The 20,890-nt window shown below is 45.8% G+C and overlaps 1 pseudogene; it reads left to right on the top strand.

The window, feature by feature from the left end:
• The first annotated feature begins 992 nt into the window (after window positions 1–992).
• On the top strand, window positions 993–19,911 carry LOC119452504 (UPF0746 protein DDB_G0281095-like; annotated as a pseudogene).
• Window positions 19,912–20,890: the final 979 nt, after the last annotated feature.

The raw sequence follows: 20,890 nt of genomic DNA, 5'->3' as shown, positions 1-20,890 counted from the left end.
GTGGGTGAAGTCATATGTCACACGGTGTACGGCAGCCGAGGTATACGCTGTGACCATTTTTCGCTTACTGTGGTCGCAGTTCTACAGTGCAAGGAACGACAATAATCTTAGACAATGAAGTCGAGCGCGTCTAGAGTCCTCTAATTGGAAACGGCCACTGATGCACCATCTTTCTTTCCTGCGATCGTCTAGTCATTGAGGCAACCAAATGGCATACTAACGCGTAAGAAAGTTCTGCACATAAACGGTACGGCTTTATGCGGTATGCTTGGAAAGCCCATGTAAAGCTTGAATTTCGGTGGTTCATGGAAGTGAAATCTGTGTAACGTCTGAGTCTCTAAGCCTCATCTAAATCTAAGTACACGTGGGTTCCTGCATTTAGGTCCCATTGGAACGCGGCCACCGCGGTTTGGAATCGAACCGGCTACCTCGTGCACTGAAATAGAGCGCCATATCTACTGGGTCACTGTGGCAGTTCTGCGAGAACTATAAACTCGAGTAAGCATATTTGTTCCGAGTTGTTCAAGGACACCATGTACACGTATGTAGCTCGCTGTGCGTTTTGGTTAGCCACTGAAAAGTCTATTCAAGACAGCTGCATACTGCATCTGAAGAATAGTAGAAAGTTGCTTTTGTGTCAACACGCTGAAATAATGAGTCAAGTTGGAACACGCTGAAACTATGGCTACGCTGCGAGAGAGCCACTGCGCCGTTTGCGCCACGGCGTCATGAGAGGAAACGCTTATGTCCGTTTGCACCATAAGCACGTCCGTGATTTGGTATGTCCTTTTTCTTTTTCTTTTCGCTAACGATCACTATCCGGAACAACACCTACCTCGCCCAAGCGCTGTTCGGCGTGTTGTCGAAACGATTGTGTCGTGACACGCATTAGTCGCGTTCAAGGCTGACGTGGTGCTGTTGCCAGAACACGTGCAAATTCTTCTCTGGCTTCAGTTTAAAAAGCTCGGGGCTGTACGTCACACTACATGACGATGTCTGCGTCCAAGGCTCTGACGTTTGTTGTGCTGACGATGACCATCCTCCTCATGTAAGTATGATCCCCAAAATTACTGATATGACTCGATACAGAACAGGGCCCGCATTTGCAAAAAGCCTTACGTAGTAATTATTTATAAGAACAAATTCCAGCCAATCCCGATGATGAGCATGTTATTGGCGTAGGTGGGTCAGGCAATGGCAAGGAATACTTCCCAGCGAAACGATTTGTGAATTCGGTTCCTGGAGCTCTGCTGTCGCGTTCCTGTAGGATGGTTTGTTCGTCCTGTCGTTTTAATTATTGTTTCATCTGCATATTCGAAGCACACAGGACCTGAATGATTAGTATGTGTTGGAAGGGTGAATATTCTTAGCTTTGTACATACATGCAGCTGAAATTGGCCGGTATTCACAGAAACGTTGTTATGCTGCAATAAAAATAATGTGTCCATATAAGAGCAGCTGCGAGCCAATCATGACGTTTTACGTGTTATTACCGAAGGCGGTCGGCGATAAGAAAATAGTCCCTGCGATCGAAAGGCTTTGCGAATTATTAGGATCACAGCATATTTCTATTTTTTTTTATACAGAGTTGTTAGTGCTAATTGAAGCGCTGGAAAAGCTTTTTGATGAGCGTGTCTTCCGAGTGCTTTGGGAGAAACTAAGTGATGCACAAAGACTAAATTTGGACTAAATGGGGGAAATGTTAGTAGTAGTGAAGGGCGTGAGGTAAATATATGGGGGCAAAATTAAAATTGCTAAATACTCGTTTTCTCCTTGTTTATAAGCGTTGTATGAAATGCCTGGAAAGCTTCTCCGGTATTCTAGGAGAACCAAATGTAGCAGTAATTCTGTATTCGGCAAGTATGCTATTGATACTGTATACCGTCGAAAGGTTACAGTCTGTAGGCCAATTAATGGCTTTACAAGTAAGTACTAACTGCACGTTTTCTTCCGCCTAAAAAGCATTACGCGAAGCTAGTACTTAATATGCCTGTTTTCCCGAGAGAGTTAAATATGGCAGCAAGACTCAGTTTGCGTAAAAATAGGGAGAATTTCATACAAGATGGATGATAAAAGTTTAAAGCGTGCAGGTTAGTCAGAGCATTTCCAAGAACATGACGCTAATAAAGGTCTTTAAGCGTTATACAGTCATTATACTCAATCTTTACCGGTGTTTGAGTTAAAGTGAATAGATATTGATGTCACATTTTGTAAACATAGGGAATGTTAGGGGCGATGTGCGACTAAAATTGAACGTTTGTGGGATAGTTACGCGCTTGGCAGCCGAGAGCGGACTTGTGTCCACATGTGGGGCGCATGAACGTGCTGCCGTATATTTGCCGGCCGAGAAAAGCAATTTTAGTGTCAGTGCGAGCAGAAATGACTTGCTTTTGTCTAATATTTCGTCGCTGCCACATTGTTTTGTACCCTGCCGGAAGTGTTGCCTCGACGCACAGATGGCGCTAAGCCCCTTAAACGACTCATGAACCGCCATGATTCTATGGAAGCATCACTACCACACACACACACACACACACACACACACACACACACACACACACACACCACACACACACACACACACACACACACACACACACACACACACACACACACACACACACACACACACACACACACACACACACACACACACACACACACACACACACACACACACACACACACACACACACACACACACACACACACGCACACACACACACACACACACACACACACACACACACACGCACACGCACACACGCACACACGCACACGCACACGCACACACACAAATATATATATGGCGTACACTATACGCAAGACAAATTTTTCCCGCGGTCGGCGACCGACACCTTATGCGTAAATGGTCACATTACGCATTAATCTTCGCATTTGATTTATATTTTGCGCATTCTACTTATGCTTGTCCTCTTTGTACCCTCCTCCTTCCACCGAGCTTATGGTCACATTACATAAGCTGGGTGGAAGGGGGAGGGTATAACGAGAACAAGCATAAGTAGAATGTGCAAAACATTAATCAAATAGGCAGATGCACAGATGTAATAAAGAAAGTATAAAAAGCGCCATTTTCTACAGCACAGCTGCCGCGCGATAACAACGCCAACGCACTTCACGCCACTCACGCTGCCGGTAAAAGCCAGTGCCCATCAAGAGCACACGTGGTTAAAGGGACTCTAAATAGAAAAGTTATTTGAGCTGCACTATCAAATTACCTTTCTACAATACCAAAAAAGACGCTCCTTTTACTGACCTTTTACTGAGCCGCAGCTGCTAAAATTCGAAAACAAATTGAAATTCCTGACGTCACACTGCCACAAAATTAAAAAAAAAAGAACTTTGACCTTCATTTTCTGTTCTAGAGATAAAGATATTACAACAACAATCACTAATATAGGGCTTCGAAATATTACTTCACCAGCCTAAAATGACTTACCTATGGGTTCTCTTTACTGTCTGCCTAATAGTACAATCGGAAATGAAAAACCAAGAACAGATATACAAAATCGACGAAAATCCGCATCAGGAAAGACGAAATAACAATGTAAAAACGCATTATACGGCATTAAGCACGCAGAAGCAGTTTTAAGATTATCGTACAAGTAAGTGACAGTGCCTTACAACACGTTGGTACACACTCAGAAAGTTAGTAATTGGGCTCCAAATCAATCATTTGGCGAGAAAATGGTATGGTGCATAAAGAATTCCAGTCGGCAATGGATAAAACCAGAGGAGAATTTCGATAAGATGTAGTTTCGGCAAACGTTTGTTTTACTTTATGAATGTGCTCTGTGCGAGTCGAGATATGCGAGTGGCTGGAAGTATGTGGGCTCGAGTGAGCGGAATATTACTATGATAAAACTAGAAAAAAAAAGAAAAAGAAACGCAACCGGTTAAATATCTACACATTTACGGAGAAAGGAAACTGAGTGTTTTTTTTTCCTTTTAAAGGCGGACGTACTTTGAGAAAGTATGAAGACTGCAGAGCTCCAGTTTGGACTGATCGTGTATATTAGAGAGCGTGAAGAGGATGCGAAATGGCGTGTGTATATTCTAAGAAAGCGTGATCAGTGAACTATGTGAACGTATCTGCCTTCACAAGAAAGGCTGTTTAAGATAACTGAGGTTTTTACTTGCTTTTGAGAAATGTGTTCAATGTGTGTATTCAAGCTTAAATTTGAGTAAAACGGAACACTCTGGTACTTAAGTGAAGACGCGTATGTGATATTACCACATATTTTATACTGGTTTGTGTCAGAGCAATTGACCGTGAAATCTTACGTGTTTCGTCTTTGCTACCATAATTTCCATTTGCGATTAGTCACCGCATTCCCTTATCTTTCGTAAATCGGACTACACCGCAATCGCGTTGGCAGAATGGCTTATATTTCGTTATACAGGACGGAATCGTCTGCGAACAGACGTATTTGTGAAATAATTTAGCTGCGAGATCGTTGACGTAAATTAATAATAGTAATGGACCGAGGAGAAACCCTCGAGGTAATCGTGAAGCGTCCCTAGTGCCGTTAAATAAGCAGGGGCCGAATTCTCGAAGCTTTTGGCTCGTAAGTGATCTGTGCGATTGGCCCGACGCATTCACTGATTATATGTCCAGTATCGCGATTGGCTGCAATTTTCTCTTAAGAACAATTCCAGCGCAAGAACGTTTTGTGAATACTGGCCCAAACCAAACCGGGAATAGTGAGCCACGCCAGACCCTGGAAGTGAGCAACAAAAGCTTCCCTTCTAGGCAAGGTCAAAACTTACCACCGCTAAGTCTCTTTACGTATGCGACAGCACACTTAGAATGTGATGATTGTGGCGTCCCTACTGCGGCGCGCGCACGCGTCAAGAGCGACATTGTACAGTATCATTTATCAAAGTGACGTTTCGATACCTCGTATCTCTTGTGTACTTAGGATTTCGTTCACAATGTGACGCGCTTGCTTGAGCCCCAACATACATCGAGTTTTTCGTTAGATTCCTTCAAAGTAGTTGAAGTCCGTCTATAAAGCTATAACGAAACGCGCGACCAGACGTGGGACGGAAACTTTGTCTTCCAACCGGACAGCCTAATGCTCCAATCATTAGGCCAAGATCGGACGCATGTTATAAGCATGAAATGCTTTTAGCTCCCGTAGTCGGCGACCTTCAAGGGACCTTGAGCCATAAACCAGGGGCGTCATCCGGGCACTCAAAACGAGAACGTGCCGGCAAGTTGACAAGGAAATTTATTTACCCGTAGGCACGCGTGCAACTGTTGTACGAACGTAGAGTACAATATAACGTACTGTACATTATACTTGATATAAACAAAACAAATGAGCAAACAAAATAGTAAATGGTGTCTGCTTGACATTGGCTCTGCCACACATCGAAAACAATATGACAGTATACACGCAAAAGCATAAATGTCAGCCTCGAATTCATGAATTACGCCCGAGGCACACACAAGTACAGAGCCTCTAATCAGGCAAACGAAATTTGGGTATTATTCTGGCTGTAGCAAAACTTTGCCTCGAGACGCGGTTAGGTATCGCATAGACTAGCGGCGAAGAAACTCGGCTTCACCGAGCTTGAAGAGCTGTTCTTCAAGATGACCCCATATTATCACCCGTAGTTTGCGCACTCTGGGGTACATTGCTCTATTTGGCTGCCGGGATCGTTCTGCAATGTTGCGGAAGCACCGCAAAACGTAGCTAACGCTGTAGTAGACGAGACTCGCAAACCGATCTGGCCGCCGTGGTGCCCGCACGATGGATATTCCAAATATTCTTGCAACCAGCTTCCAGAAGGTGCGTGCTACAACGCACTCCTTTACAACATGCGTGTTGGTCTCTGTTCGTGCGCAATGTATGCATTTATCATTCGCAACTATATCCCAGCGTTCAAGCCAGTCTCTTGTAGGTAGAATGCCCCCCCCCCCCCCCCCCCCTGATATTGCCAATGAAAATCCTTCACTTTAGAAGGCAAATCAGTTGAAGAAACGGCTCTCCATGTTTTTGTAGTAGCGGTCCCTGGAGGGACCAGCCGTCTCACGCAACCTTTCACAAAGCCTTGAAGCTGGTGTCGCACGCCACTTTGTATTCCTTAGTTGCACAAGCTGGCTTTGTAAGCGCGCAGCCGCCGCATACTGCGGTGCTGGCGTTACAGCTGTCGGAAGCAAGTTGCCTGTACTTTGCGGCATAAGCGTTCGACGGCAATGACCCAGCACAATAAAGGAACAGTGGCCTACCTGGGTACTCATCACAGCTAGCGCTTTGATAAGCTATGCTAGGGTGCACTGCTTTCAGGATCAGTCCATATTTCCTGCCAGAGGACCGCGATGCCTCCTGAGTATAGGAAAGCTCGCCTAGAATTCTATCGAACTGAAAAATTGGGTTGGCAGTATTACTTTTCTTTTATCACGTATCTCTTGTATCATGTATACGCCTAATGTATCTAAATCGTCGGTAGTACACCTTAGCACTACTTACTATCCCAAAACAAAAACTGTGCTATGCGTAGCGTGTGTTGGGGAAGAGAGCTAGTCGGCCATATATGCGCTCTGTAGACAGCGTCTCAACACACGTGCCCTTTACTTTCAGAAGTGAGATATCCGCCATTACATCCTGTGGCAGCAAGGTGAGTTATTCCCAACTTATTCTCTCGTAACGGATAGCCACTACTTCCTTTACACGGCGCTGTGGTGCAACATTTTTTTTTTTTTGCGGGTAGTGATGTGTACCTCACACTTCGACGGCTAGGAAACAAATGGCAAAGGAAACAACAGCGAATGTAGGTGCCTACCAATTTTAAGGAAATTTATATATAATACACTCTTTTAGACAATTTGCCCAGGCGCTTCAAAGCGGTGCGGGAGAGTTGCGTAGTTTTTACACAAACTAATTTTAAATACTGGCGCGTTCACTTGAAGTTCGTGTCCTTGAATGACGCTCATGACGTCGCAACGGAAGTGGCAGCATCGGTGCTGACTTTTAGAACGAAATGCCTTTAGCTCCCGTTGTCGGCGACCATCACGTGACCTTGAGCCAAAAGCCAGAGCCTTTATCCTTACATCGTTGCGAGAACAAAACAAGATCATCCGGCCAACTAGTCCAAACTTGAAAAGGTGCGGTCTCTGGCCCCCAAACCTTTGTACGAGACTGCATTACATACGCTAGTTACTGCCCAGACAAGTTTAAAAAAAATACTGCTTCCGAGTTCTTAATGTTTCTTCACAATATCACTCAAGCTGTAACTTCTAGTACGCTGAAGTTTTGTTTCTCATTCCCAATAGTGACGTTCGAAAGTCAGATACAGGGGACCTAAGGCCGTACATTTGCAGCCGACAACATTGACGTGATAAGAAGAAAAAGTAGAGACAGGCGCTGAGCGCCCTGCACTGTTGGAAAAAGAAAAGTGATTGAAGGTGGCGGCTCGTATACTCTCGGGACACCATTTACTATTTTGTTTGCTCATTTGTTTTGTTTATATCAAGTACGATGTATTGTACAAGCGATATATGTTATATTGTACTCTAAGTTCATACCCCAATTGTACGCGTGCCTACGGGTGAACATACATTTTCCTGTCGGCAACCTGCCCGGTGATTCTCGTTTCAGTGCTCGGATAACGGCTCTGGCTTTTGGCTCAAGGTCACTTGAAGGTCGCCGACAACGGGAGCTAAAATCATTTCATGCCTAAAAACTAGTCTCACCACTAGCGGAAACTAGTGTGTTGAGATAGTTATTGGCAGTATATGTGCTGGTGTTGTTTTGACATGCTCGCGACATGACAGACACACGTAGATATTACGTTAGGCAGAAAATGTCGGATCTGTCCCCTCTTTCGTAAACTATAGTTCGACTTACCCAAAACCGTTTAATTCATTATTTGCAACACGATTCTCTTTTTTTCTCTCATAAATTGTCGTTTATTCAGGTATGCATCATTTATATCATATATATGTCCACCCCATACAGCAGAAGAAACGGCTGTTCATCTAACTGTATTGTAAATGTACCACACGTCAGCCATACGAAGCTGCTATCTCAATAACCTAAACTGCCTCGCATAGCCTTCCGCAAATAAACGATTTCAAACATACGTAGATATGTAAGTGTGCAAAGAAAAGCTGCTCGTATTAATGCAAATGTTCGGCACGACAGTCACACGAAGCTGCTATTTCAGTGACTGAATGTAATACAACTTCGTGGCTTTTATCATACTGCCTAACAAGGCACTACGAAGCGGACATTTTATTGGGAATAGCATTCTTTTAACACTTCAGCCGTGTTCTTTCTTTCTTCTCTTTCTTTCTTTCTTTCTTTCTTTCTTGATTGATTTAAGGCAGTATTGAAATTGTCTTAGGGGACACGGCTAAAAGCAAACATTTGCCTGACTAGGCCGTGTCACACGTACATTGGCAGCAGTATGGAAAAAAAAATGGCAGACATTCAAGAAAGCACACATGAAATTAAATTACTACACATATTTTTAAACATTTCAATACACAATTAAGGAAAAATAAAGGAAGAAGCTTAATCTTATACGGTTTCCTAAGCACTTCAAACCCAAAACAAGAACATATACCAAATATATTATACTTGCAGTTTGACATTATTTTGTGTCTTCTTATAGCAACAATTCTTATACCGCCTTCTTAAAACTTTGCTTCGAAATTCCAGAATTTAGGAGGTCCAATACTAAAGGTTAGTCATTTAGGAGGTTAGGAAGTTGAACTGCCAGTTCTTGATCTCCGTATTTTGTTCTGCAACGTGGCTTTACTATCAGACTTTTTTTGAGGTTATAGCCTGTCGTTTTACCATGGTATTTGTTTTAGGAGGGAACATTTGTCTGCCCAGAACTGCCACGAAATTTCGAGAGAATAATTTAAAAGTGTGAAGTTTTGAGGCTGTTAGTACTTTATATTTGTTGTAGTATGGTTTAGTAGTATCAGTACGGCCCAAGTTTCTTAATGCACGCAGTGCGTGGTTTTGACGTGTTTGAAAGGATTTTAACTTAGATTGTGCAGTTGTCGACCTAACCAGGAAACAATAAGTTAATCGAGAATGAATGAGATCAATTAAAAGTATTGAGCATCACATTTGTCGGTGGCATATATCGGAACCTGTTTAGCACATCTGCAGCACGAGCAATATTGTCTCTGAGAACATTCCAACTGGGGTGACCCCGACAGATTCTCATAGAATATAATTCCTAAAAATGTCACTGTTGGTGCCTGTTCTATGCTAACTTTTTGAAATTTGTTTCAAAAAATCTATCTATCTATCTATCTATCTATCTATCTATCTATCTATCTATCTATCTATCTATCTATCTATCTATCTATCTATCTATCTATCTATCTATCTATCTATCTATCTATCTATCTATCTATCTATCTATCTATCTATCTATCTATCTATCTATCTATCTATCTATCTATCTATCTATCTATCTATCTATCTATCTATCTATCTATCTATCTATCTATCTATCTATCTATCTATCTATCTATCTTACGCCGACCTGGTGGCCCAAGTTGTCTAATATCTTGGGGCGCTAGGTATGTGTTCGTGGCCGTGATGCCGTCGGAGTCATTGCATCGTCATCATTCCACCTTTGTCATCTGACACTTGCCATGCCGTCGCGATCACACCATCATCGTCAGTCATCGTCACACTGCAGTTTTATCATTGTCATGACTTCGGTGACGTCATCCCATTGTCCTCATGCCATCATCGTCATACCGCCTTCGTCGTTTCATCGACATCAGGCTTGCTTCGTCATTGCATTGTAATCATATTGTCATTATTAAATCGTGATTATGCCACTCTTGTCATGCCATCATCGTCAGATAGTCGCTATCATGCCTCCATTCTCAGACCGTCATCGCAATGGCGTCTTACTCGCGCCGTCATCGTCACTCCAGCTTCGTCACCCTACTCTCATCATGCCATAGCATCCTCGCGATACGGGTTTCGTGATACAGTAATCGTCACGCCATTTTCATAATTCACCCGTCGTTATCCCATTGTCCTCCTACTGTGGTTATGCCATCGTCGCCAATCATGGATGCATTACGCGTTCAAAGAATAGAGCGTTAATGACTGGAGAGATCATACACCTATCTTTCGTCGTCGCACGGGTAGCGGTAAAAGACGCGTCAACAAGACTGTCAAGCCAGAAGACCATCTCTGCAATGTTATTTGCTCCACGTTTCGAAAAGGTCTTATAAAAGCCAGATTGGGGATATATTAGATTTTGAAGATTTACGGGGGATACCTCAGCAACGTGTAATTTACAGATGACATTGTCCTGCTTAGAACTGCGGGAGATGGCTTACAACAGATCATTTGAGGACTTGAAGGAGCAATGCCAGAGAGCAGGTTTGGGGATTAGTGCTCAAGACTGAGCTTATGATCAGCAGCCGAGAGAGTGAACAAGGCTTTGTAGTCAGGCTCGTAGTCAATAATGGGGACGTTTAGAAAAGGCTCTGACTGACTATGAAAAATTCATTATGCTTTCGTTCATTATAAACACTTCTCATTTTCTTTCTGAAGAAAAGGGAAGCACTGCTTTAAATATGCACGAATTTATATATGGTCCTAAAATACGTACGACAAACAGTCATATTGCACAAACATCGTACAATATGATTGTTTGCCGTACGTGTTTTATGCGGCTATGAACTGTAAAATTACAATCAGAACCAGCGATGGTCCAACACAAGTCGAACTACGCAGTAGAGGTAGATGGCAGCGCATGCCTTGCAACACATTTGTGCGTTGCAAGAATTCTTTTATTGCGATAGCAAATATATGGACACTCCAGGTGTATTTACGCCGTCGGCGTCGCCGTGAGGTTCCGTATATACAGTCCAAGAGCGACGAAATCTTCGCCGCGCACCGTATATGCTCTATGTGCGGCTAAAAGCGGGTGTGGGTGAGCCGGCGATCGTGGCTCCATGTCGCGCAGTCGAGGGAGGAAAGCGGGAAGGAAGCGCGCCGTCTTCCATCGTGGGTAAGGCTCCGGGGGAAGGGTAGGCAGGGGGGGGGGGGCGTTCTACTCCGTGCCACTGTATTTTGAAAGCCATCTGCGACGGGGGCAAAGTTGGCCGTGCGCTGTGTTTTTGCGGCTTAGTTCAAGCACGAAGGTCAGTTCACTCGCGGCTGCTGCCGCGCTTCCTCACTGTATAAAGCGTTTTGACAGCAAGTTTCCGCGGTCATCGAGTGAGATGTGTTCATTTTTGCTTGTGCACGCGTGACACCATGTTTGTTAATTTAGTCATTATACCGATGTTTACAAGTTTATACGGCTGATAAAACTACTATACTTGCTTTGTATAGCTGCTCGCTAATTTACTATCGCAATCGATGCTTCGTCTCGGGCGAAACTGCGGATTTCTTACGTTTAATTCTTTTCGTCCTTCCTACAGTGTCGCTTTGCCTCGGATGGAAAAGTGTGGGGCTGCCCCAAAAGCTGCAAATGTGTCCGCCAGAGCAAAGGCATTGGCGAAAGCGGCATGGGCACGTGTCAGCGCGGCTAACCGCCAGGTGCTGTCAGCCACTACATTTATTACCACCTTCTAACAGCGAATAAAAGTGAATAAAAGAATGAATGAATCAATGTGTAATTGTTTATGAAGAAGGGATGGCCCTGTGACCTATGTGGAAGAGGGCATGTGTAAGAAAAGGCGCGGAGGTGCCCCCTACCGGTGCCGCTGATGAGGAGACGCTTTGAAGAGCCTGTAACGCCCCCTGACTAAAAGCGCCATACCACCCCTGAAGACATAGATCGGTCAGCCACCCCAGGGAGAATTCTCACGGGGACATAAGGATAGCTCCCGCCACCACCACGGCGGGAAGGTGCACTCCTCCAGAGTTCTTCCAGTGCCACGATGGCGGTTATGGATGTCTCCGCCAGAGAATGTGACGTATAGTGGGTTGGTGTCTGCCTTTGAATGTCGAACACTTGACCCTGGGTGTTTCTTATTGCGCTGGGTTTTTGTGCTTCAAGTGATCGGCGCTTCACCCCAGGGACGTAAGCGTGCCACTTCTTGAGCACATCTCCAGCGAACGCCAAGCACCTCCGGGCTTTCTGAGCAAGCACATTTTCACCTGTCGGGGGAACCTTTCGGTCGTATGGGTGTTCGTATGGTGAGGTCATCTCCCGTAGTCCTTTGCGCCGAGCGGAAGATGTCTCAGCGACCTTGGGATCTGGAACTATCTGCAAAGGCGGAGCAAGTCGGGTTGGACTGCACCAGAAGAGTGGCAATGCATCAACTCGCTCAACCGCGTATGGGCGACAACCCGCGTGGCCCGGTATCTAGTCCACCGAAACAAGAGCCCAAGCTTTCTCAGCGAAGTTCCTGCAGAGGTTTGTGACATAGTATGTAGTCGCCCTTAGTCTAAAGGCAATCAAAATTGCTCCCAGGAAGCCAGACAGCGCCTACAGTAACACTAGAAATTGCTTCACGTTGCATTGCCCGTAGATAAACAATAGTCGGTTTGCGGGACCTGAAGTCAATTTTAAGAGCGTAGCTGTTTAAGCACGAGGTTCGACTACAAATCGTTCGCAGAAACTCCGCTGAGCTATGGCGTCACTGCGTTGCCTAGCAACCATTTGGCACAGCTGGGCCCATGGCTTCGCGAAGCTTCGCACAGGTGTCGTGACGTCACCGCTCCGACTTCCGCATCGCTTCTCCTAGCCGCGCCGCGCTGAGCTTGCTCTGACGTCACTATGCGTCACCTAGCAACCACATGGTATATCTGCGCCCGGCCGCGCCACGCTGCATCGCCAAGCTTCCACAGCCGTGTAGGCGAAGAAAAAAAAAAAAAGCCACGACGTCACTGCGCGCCGCTTCATTCGCGGCCTTTCCTATAAAGCTCCATAACACCGCGACGGCGGCACATTGCCTAGAGTCTCTGCGCCGAGAACATCAGTTTGCACCGCCTAAAAATATTGGCATAACATAGCATTACATGGCAAAACTTCGTTAAAATCTTAGCATAACATAGCAATACAGTAGCAAAATCTCGTTAAAATCTTAGCGCAACATAGTAATACATAGAAAAACTCGGTAAACTCTTGCCATAACATAGTAATACATAGCAAAAACATAGCAAAACTTCGTAAACCTTGGTCGACCCCCAGCTACGCGGTACCCCCAGCTACGCTGTTTCTTCAGCCTTGCACCACTAGTGCAAGCTGCCCTTATTTTGTTTAATTTCTATTTTCCCTCTGGGGCTTATAACGCAGTCTGATGACTGCGTTACTAGAAGACGGTATTCACGATTCGCAATCCTATTGATTTCAGCAAACTCTACCAACAGCTTCCTTGCTGCTTTTACTGACCATGTCATAGCTCCAGGTTTACCCTTCCCCAGGCAGCTCTTTTCGCATTTTCAAAGTGTATTCACACAGGACTGCCAGTATATCGAGCCAGCTTGAATTTTTATAATTTGCTTACTCACCGTCGTCATAATGTATTTTTGTAGGCCTAGAAAATGAGCCCAACAGCATGAAATAATTCAGGCTATTTTGCAGCTGCTACAGGGACATTACATAGGTGTTGCTTGCGTATTCGTACGCAACAGTCGAATTATAAACAGAGCCTTGCCATGGAACCCAATTCTTAGATGGAAAAAAATATTCCGAGCCAACCCACATGTTAGAATGAGAAGCAAAGCTTTCGTGAAGTGGTTAAAGAGATGTCATTGAACTGATTATATTCTACGCAGGAAGAGGAAAGAGTGAGAATGCAGGGATGTTAACAAAAAATGCATCTGGTTGGCTACCATATACTCTGGGAGACGGCAAAGAGGGAATAGATAGGTGAGATAGAGGGAGCAAGGGGGGGGGGGGTAGACGCGGTGAGCTCGCGCACGTACGCAGAGGGCCTGAGCAACTTAAAGGCACTCACATATATAGGCCAGTCGCCTTCAAGAAAGACAAAAGTGCCTTCACGGCGTTGTGGGCCGACGAGCGATGGGGACGTCTTCAAGTAGCACCTGTACGCACAACGGCCGATCATCCAGTCGTCGCAATGCGATAGATGATGTTTGTATTTCTCACTGAAATCGACGAGAGTGGCACAATAAATGTTCAATATTCTCTTCGCCATCGCAGACGTCGCACGCAGCACTGCCGGTCATTCCCATCAAAGTAGTGTACGCCTTCGTGATAGCCATTCCCAACCACAGCCGATATAGAAGCAATGCGCCACGTCGGTGAAGCCCGGCTGGAGGTTGGAGATGGAGCGTTTTGCAAATTGTCGATTACCTGCCGGTCAGTGAAGAGGGCAAGACGCGGAGACCCCCAAGGGTGACACGGAGTCTCCCCTGCGTCTTCTCTGGACCTAAATAAAGTTATTTCACTCACTCACTCACTCACTCACTCACTCACTCACTCACTCACTCACTCACTCACTCACTCACTCACTCACTCACTCACTCACTCACTCACTCACTCACTCACTCACTCACTCACTCACTCACTCACTCACTCACTCACTCACTCACTCACTCACTCACTCACTCACTCACTCACTCACTCACTCACTCACTCACTCACTCACTCCCAAATACCTGACCCAAGTGATCCGCCCGCTCTTCAGCGTTCCGTCTAGTTTGGCTGGATCTTGGCTATAGCGAAATAGTTGACTTCACTTCACTCGGCGAAAGACCGACTAAGCCGATACCCCAAACAATAAAACCAAGGAAGCTAAGCATAGAAAGGTTTGCTGTATTAAAGGGATTATGCTCTTGGTGACGTATAGTTGTTGCAATGAGTATGTTTTCGCATCATTTGTTTCATTATTGAGTACTTTTTTTAACTATATGGCAAAAAAGCAGCATCCAGCCAGGGTCAGCAAAGTCCTGAAGGAGGTTTGCAAAGAAACCTTCGCTTTGATTAGCAGCAGACGAGACGGACTTATTAAGTGATCCGACTTATCTAACTATATAAAGTTAAAGTAACGATGTTACAATCCACAAACAGGACCGTAACTACAGCATTCTGGATCTTGGTGGATGGTGTCCTCACAATGCTTTTCATGCTCTATTCCATGCTTCTATATGGCATAATTTCTGCTTTTATTATCTGGAAGGGTGACGAGTTTGCAAAATGTGTACAACTCGAGGGCAAATGAGTATCGTCGCGCGCATTCATCATCATCATCATCATCATCATCATCATCAGTCGTCGTCGTCATCAGCAGCAGCAGCAGCAGCAGCAGCAGCAGCAGCAGCAGCAGCAGCAGCAGCAGCAGCAGCAGCAGCAGCAGCAGCAGCAGCAGCAGCAGCAGCAGCAGCAGCAGCAGCAGCAGCAGCAGCAGCAGCAGCAGCAGCAGCAGCAGCAGCAGCAGCAGCAGCAGCAGCAGCAGCAGCAGCAGCAGCAGCAGCAGCAGCAGCAGCAGCAGCAGCAGCAGCAGCAGCAGCAGCAGCAGCAGCAGCAGCAGCAGAGCAGCAGCAGCAGCAGCAGCAGCAGCAGCACGCAGCAGCAGCAGCAGCAGCAGCAGCAGCAGCGCAGCAGCAGCAGCAGCAGCAGCAGCAGCAGCAGCAGCAGCAGCAGCAGCAGCAGCAGCAGCAGCAGCAGCAGCAGCAGCAGCAGCAGCAGCAGCAGCAGCAGCAGCAGCAGCGCAGCAGCAGCAGCAGCAGCAGCAGCAGCAGCAGCAGCACAGCGCAGCAGCAGCAGCAGCGCAGCAGCAGCAGCATCAGCAGCAGCAGCAGCAGCAGCAGCAGCAGCAGCAGCAGCAGCAGCAGCAGCAGCAGCAGCAGCAGCAGCAGCAGCAGCAGCAGCAGCAGCAGCAGCAGCAGCAGCAGCAGCAGCAGCAGCAGCAGCAGCAGCAGCAGCAGCAGCAGCAGCAGCAGCAGCAGCAGCAGCAGCAGCAGCAGCAGCAGCAGCAGCAGCAGCAGCAGCAGCAGCAGCAGCAGCAGCAGAGCAGCAGCAGCGCAGCAGCAGCAGCAGCAGCAGCGCAGCAGCAGCAGCAGCAGCAGCAGCAGCGCAGCAGCAGCAGCAGCAGCAGCAGCAGCAGCAGCAGCAGCAGCAGCAGCAGCAGCAGCAGCAGCAGCAGCAGCAGCAGCAGCAGCAGCAGCAGCACACAGCAGCAGCGCAGCAGCAGCAGCAGCAGCAGCAGCAGCACAGCAGCAGCAGCATCAGCAGCAGCAGCGCCATCACCATCACCTCACCATCACCCACCTAGCTTTTTGCCGTCCTCGACTGCACTTCCCTTCTCTTGGTATCCATTCTGAAACCCTAATGGTCCACCGGTTATCCATCCTACGTATTACATGGCCTGCCCAGCTCAATTTCGTCCGGTTAACGTCAAATAGAATATCGGCTATCCCAGTTTGTTCTCTGATCCACACCGCTCTTTTCCTGTCTCTTAACGTTAGTCCTAAGATTTTTCGTTCCAACGCTCTTTGTGAGGTCCTTAACTTGTTCCCGAGCTTGTTTGTTAACCTCCAAGTTTCTACCCCATATGTTAGCACCGGTAGAATGCAATGACTGTACACTTTTCTTTTCAACGACAGTGGTAAGCTCCCAGTAAGGATTTCGCAATGCCTGGCGTATGCTCTCCAGCCCAATTTTATTCTTCTGTAAATTTCCTTCTAATGATCAGGGTCCACTGCGAGTGATTGGTCTAGATAAACGTACGCCTTTACAGACTCTAGAGGTTGACTGACGATCCTGAATTCTTGTCCCCGTGTTAGGCTATTGAAAATTACCTTTGTTTTCCGCGTATTAAATTTCAACCCCACTCTTACAGTTTCTCGGTTAAGGTCCTCGATCATTTGTTGTAATTTGTCCCCATTGTTGCTGAGTGGGACAATGTCATCTGGGAACCGAAGGTTGCTGACATATTCGCCGTTGATCCTCACTCCTAAGCATTCCCAGTCTAAGAGCTTGAACACTTCTACGCACGCAATGAATAGCATTGGAGAGATTGTGTCTCCTTGCGAGACGCCTTTCTTGATAGGTATCTTTCCACTTTTCTTGTGGAGAACCGGGGTTGCTGTGTAATCCTGTAGATATTTGCCAAGGTATTCACGTATGCCTCTTGTACTCGTTGATTACGTAATGCCTCTATGACTGCTGGTATCCCTACTGAATCAAATGCCTTTTCATAATCTATGAAAGTTACATAGAGAAGTTCAGTGCGCGAGCGCTTTTCACTTCGCCTCTGTCAAACTCGCGACCTCAAGCTCAGTAGCACAACGCCTAGCCCCTCCAGTCACGGTGTACACATTTGTGTACGCGACTTTTGCCATTTTTGTGCAGCGGTGACTTGGAGTAGCCCATGGGGGAAGTCAGGCTAAATAAACATTCTCATTACTTAAAGTACCCGCCTATTATTTCTCTGTGAAATGAATGGTTATAGATGACCGCTTTGGTGAAGGCAATACCGTGTTTGACGAGACGTTCGACGTGGGACGTTTCCGTACCAATTTCGAAAGATTTTCCTTTCTTATAATTCTTGCAGCCAATAATTGTGTATGTTATTCGAGCGGATTATTCAGTTCTTTAAGAAAAAAAACGCAGTATGAAGGATGGTACAATAAATATATATTTAATTACTTATAGTAATTATTATGGCTCACTATGAAGTGCACTAAGATTCATTCAACTACATTGACTTGCTTTCAATGGGGTCTCCAGTGGGTTGGCGTACAAGTAGGAAATTTCACGCAACTAATTATCGACACTCGGTCATAATTCGTGCTCGAAGGGGCTAGGCACTGGGCTACTTCGGGGAGTTGGGGCTGGCTGCGGGCGTAGCTGCGTTGAAAATGAGTTGGGGCGCAGAGTGACAGCTGTGTACTTCGGGAAATTTATGTGGCGTGTGGTTTATGGTATGGCGGGTCGACTGGATAGGCAATGGCTTATAAAATCAGTTGTGATGAGCTTCTTTGAAGATCTGCTTTTTCTATATTGATTGTAATGACAAAATCCATATCAATTCAGTGGAATTCCGCTCGATCGACTCCAACTGCCTTTCGTCGAGAAAAAGAAAAGGCCACGCCTGCGTCATATGCAAAAACGTGTATTTTTCCTGTACATCATAAAAAAATATAATTGCGCTTACTGCTGCTCTGTTCACGCTCAAAATTGCCCTGTACGATAACACTTTGCCATGATTTTTAGCCTAGTTTTCGCAAGCAAACATGCAAGTTTGCCTTCGTCTGCGCCGTCTAAGCCCCTCGTAATGCCATAGCTCTCCCCCCGCGAGCAGTGCAAGCCAATGTCGAAGGTGAAGGTTTGCCGAACAGTGAACGACGAAAGCGGCCACTTGACATCATAGTGACCCGTATACATGTTTATCTTTCACCGGTGAAAGATAAACATGTATACGTGTCAATAGCCACCATTTTTAGGACATTGATTACGCCGAGCGGCCTATAGAGGAAGGCAATTAGGCATACTTTTTTTTGTTTAGAACAAGGTAGCTAACTGTGCCAAGTGTTATATTGAACGATCCGCAACATACAACACAATCTTCCTCTGAAAGGTCAGCAAGAACAGAGCTGCCGTAAACGCTAAATAATGTTTTTTCGTGGGTTGCTGGCCAAACTCCCGTCTCTGTTTGCACCGAAAGGGGAGGGAGGTAGTCGCTCTTCATAGAAAAAAAAAAGAGAAATATGAAACAATGACTTAGGCTGCAGTCCTAAGCGCTTCTTATATACGGACAAAATAAACATGAAAACGCTAGAACGAACAAATCGCCGGAAGTAGTGCTCCAGCTAATACCGGGTCATGTAAGTCCTTGTCAGGAATACTGAAACAAGACAGACCACCACGGTCAGGAAAAGAAACATCATAGCCTTGGACGCTAACACCATCGCACAGTGTCAAGTAGAGCTCTGGGCTTTTAACGAATGCCAGAGAATAATTTTAGAGTTGTCTTACAACCGGCGGCGCGTCAACCTTGAACACCCCTACGCACGTCACGGTACAATGGTTTCGAACACACGCAGAACAGCGCCTGGACAAAGAAGGTATTGTTACAAATAGCGATCGTTAGAAAAACAACATGACTTACTAAAACAGGGAGGAGCTGACGATACAAAATGACATCAGCGTTTCCTCTTCTAACGCAGTTGTGCAAGCGCCACAGCAACTTGTCGAAAGCAAAGTCATATTTTAAGCATGTTGACACACACAAAAAAAGAACTCTCTTTTATTCTGATCGCGTGTTTTGAAGTTACCTTTAATAGATTTCTCAGTGGATAACCAAGCAGCATTACGAGCTATGGACTGTAAATGAAATCCTTGCGCAAATCGAAGTTACAATAATAAGTATTTGCTCAATTTTGCATCAACGGGCTGTTTTGCACAAAACCAACAAAGAAATGACTTCAGAATGGGATAGCACACAGCCAAAGAACACGACCCTCCTTTTTCTGAAGTCATTCCTGCATTAGTTTCGTGCATAACAACGCACTTACCCGAAGTGATGTACAAACAACTAGCCAAAATTGAGTAATTGATTGAATTTTATTAATATTTATTGCATTACAGAAGAGACATGAACTAAAGGCACTGATGTCTGATTGAGGTTTCTGCCCCATATTAAAGGTATGGCATGGTTTAACCGAGTAAATGAGCTCTTGAAAAAACGTTATCAGAGCATGACAATGTTGTTTTAACATAGCTCTCCTAGTCTGGCATTCGCTTTGCATCGATGTTAAGATGAATTAAAAAAAAAAAAAAAGCGAGCGGCCCGCTGCGCGCTGAGGCGCGTACCTCAGGACTTTCATTAAAGTTTTACATCCATCCATCCATGTGCATATTCTACAAACATACACAAAATTTATACCAATGTAGGCAACAGACAGTGAAGAGGACAAAGATGTGGAAGAAGAAGAGAACGAAGACATGGAGCACCGTAATGACAGCTGACTAGTATAATTAAAGTCTTGAAGGCTTTTACCGTGTGTTGTAACATTATATTTGGCGCAGCCGACAACAGCAACCAGATGTGGGGGACATTCTACCTCGCCAGACGGGACGGCCGCCCCCTCGTTACGGGCTATGCTTTGGAAGGTGAGAACTTCGTTACGGCGCCGGAAGAACTAACTACACCTGGCCTACTCGAAACCATCACCAACAAAGCCAAGGCCTCGATCAGCGATGTCACCGAAAGAGGTACCGTGAAAATTGACATGGAATTCGCGGAACTTGAATCTATGAGGAAACAAATCGCAAATAAGTGTGATGCTCAAGGCGATACAGATCGAAACGCTCGGCCGCCTCTCTAAGGCATATTGAGTGCGATGGCACAATTAACGCAAACGCAATTACAGCAAATGAAACCACAGCAAGCAATTTTGAATATACTTGCCACTGGTGCGATACGTCGAGAGACAGTTAAGCCGGAAATGTCTGATGGTAGCACGGATGGTGCCGTTTCCTGGCTGGATTTTTTCAGTACGCGTGCGAGCAGAACCACTGGTTAAGTGACTCCGATCGAATACTTCACATGCGCCCGTACCTATGTGGCAACGCTAAAAAGCGCTATGATCTGCGCGTCACAGAACATATGAAAGAATCATGGGACACGTGGAAAAAAAAAGCTTTATTCGCGCATTTCAAATGAACCCAGTCCACTTGTGGGACCAGGCAATTTTTTACAAGCAGAGAGACGGCAGTTTGCTGGACTATTACTTTGAGAAGAGGCGCCTACTGCGATTGGCGGATCCCACGCTTCCATTTTGCTCTGTCGTGCCACTAGTGATACACGGGATGACAAAATATTGCCAGCGACGAGTCCAGGTTAAAGCACCGTCCACTTCCGAGGAGCTTCTCTACTTCTTAAAATATGTGTCGTTCGAGTCCCGGCCTCGCGAGGTGCAACACAAATCGAACAGGGAACGGTCAC

The sequence above is a fragment of the Dermacentor silvarum genome, chromosome 5 (assembly GCF_013339745.2).
Source record: "Dermacentor silvarum isolate Dsil-2018 chromosome 5, BIME_Dsil_1.4, whole genome shotgun sequence".
Lineage (NCBI taxonomy): Eukaryota > Metazoa > Arthropoda > Arachnida > Ixodida > Ixodidae > Dermacentor > Dermacentor silvarum.
Note: the sequence above shows the minus strand (reverse complement) of the source record. Positions and strands in the feature narration are given on the sequence as shown.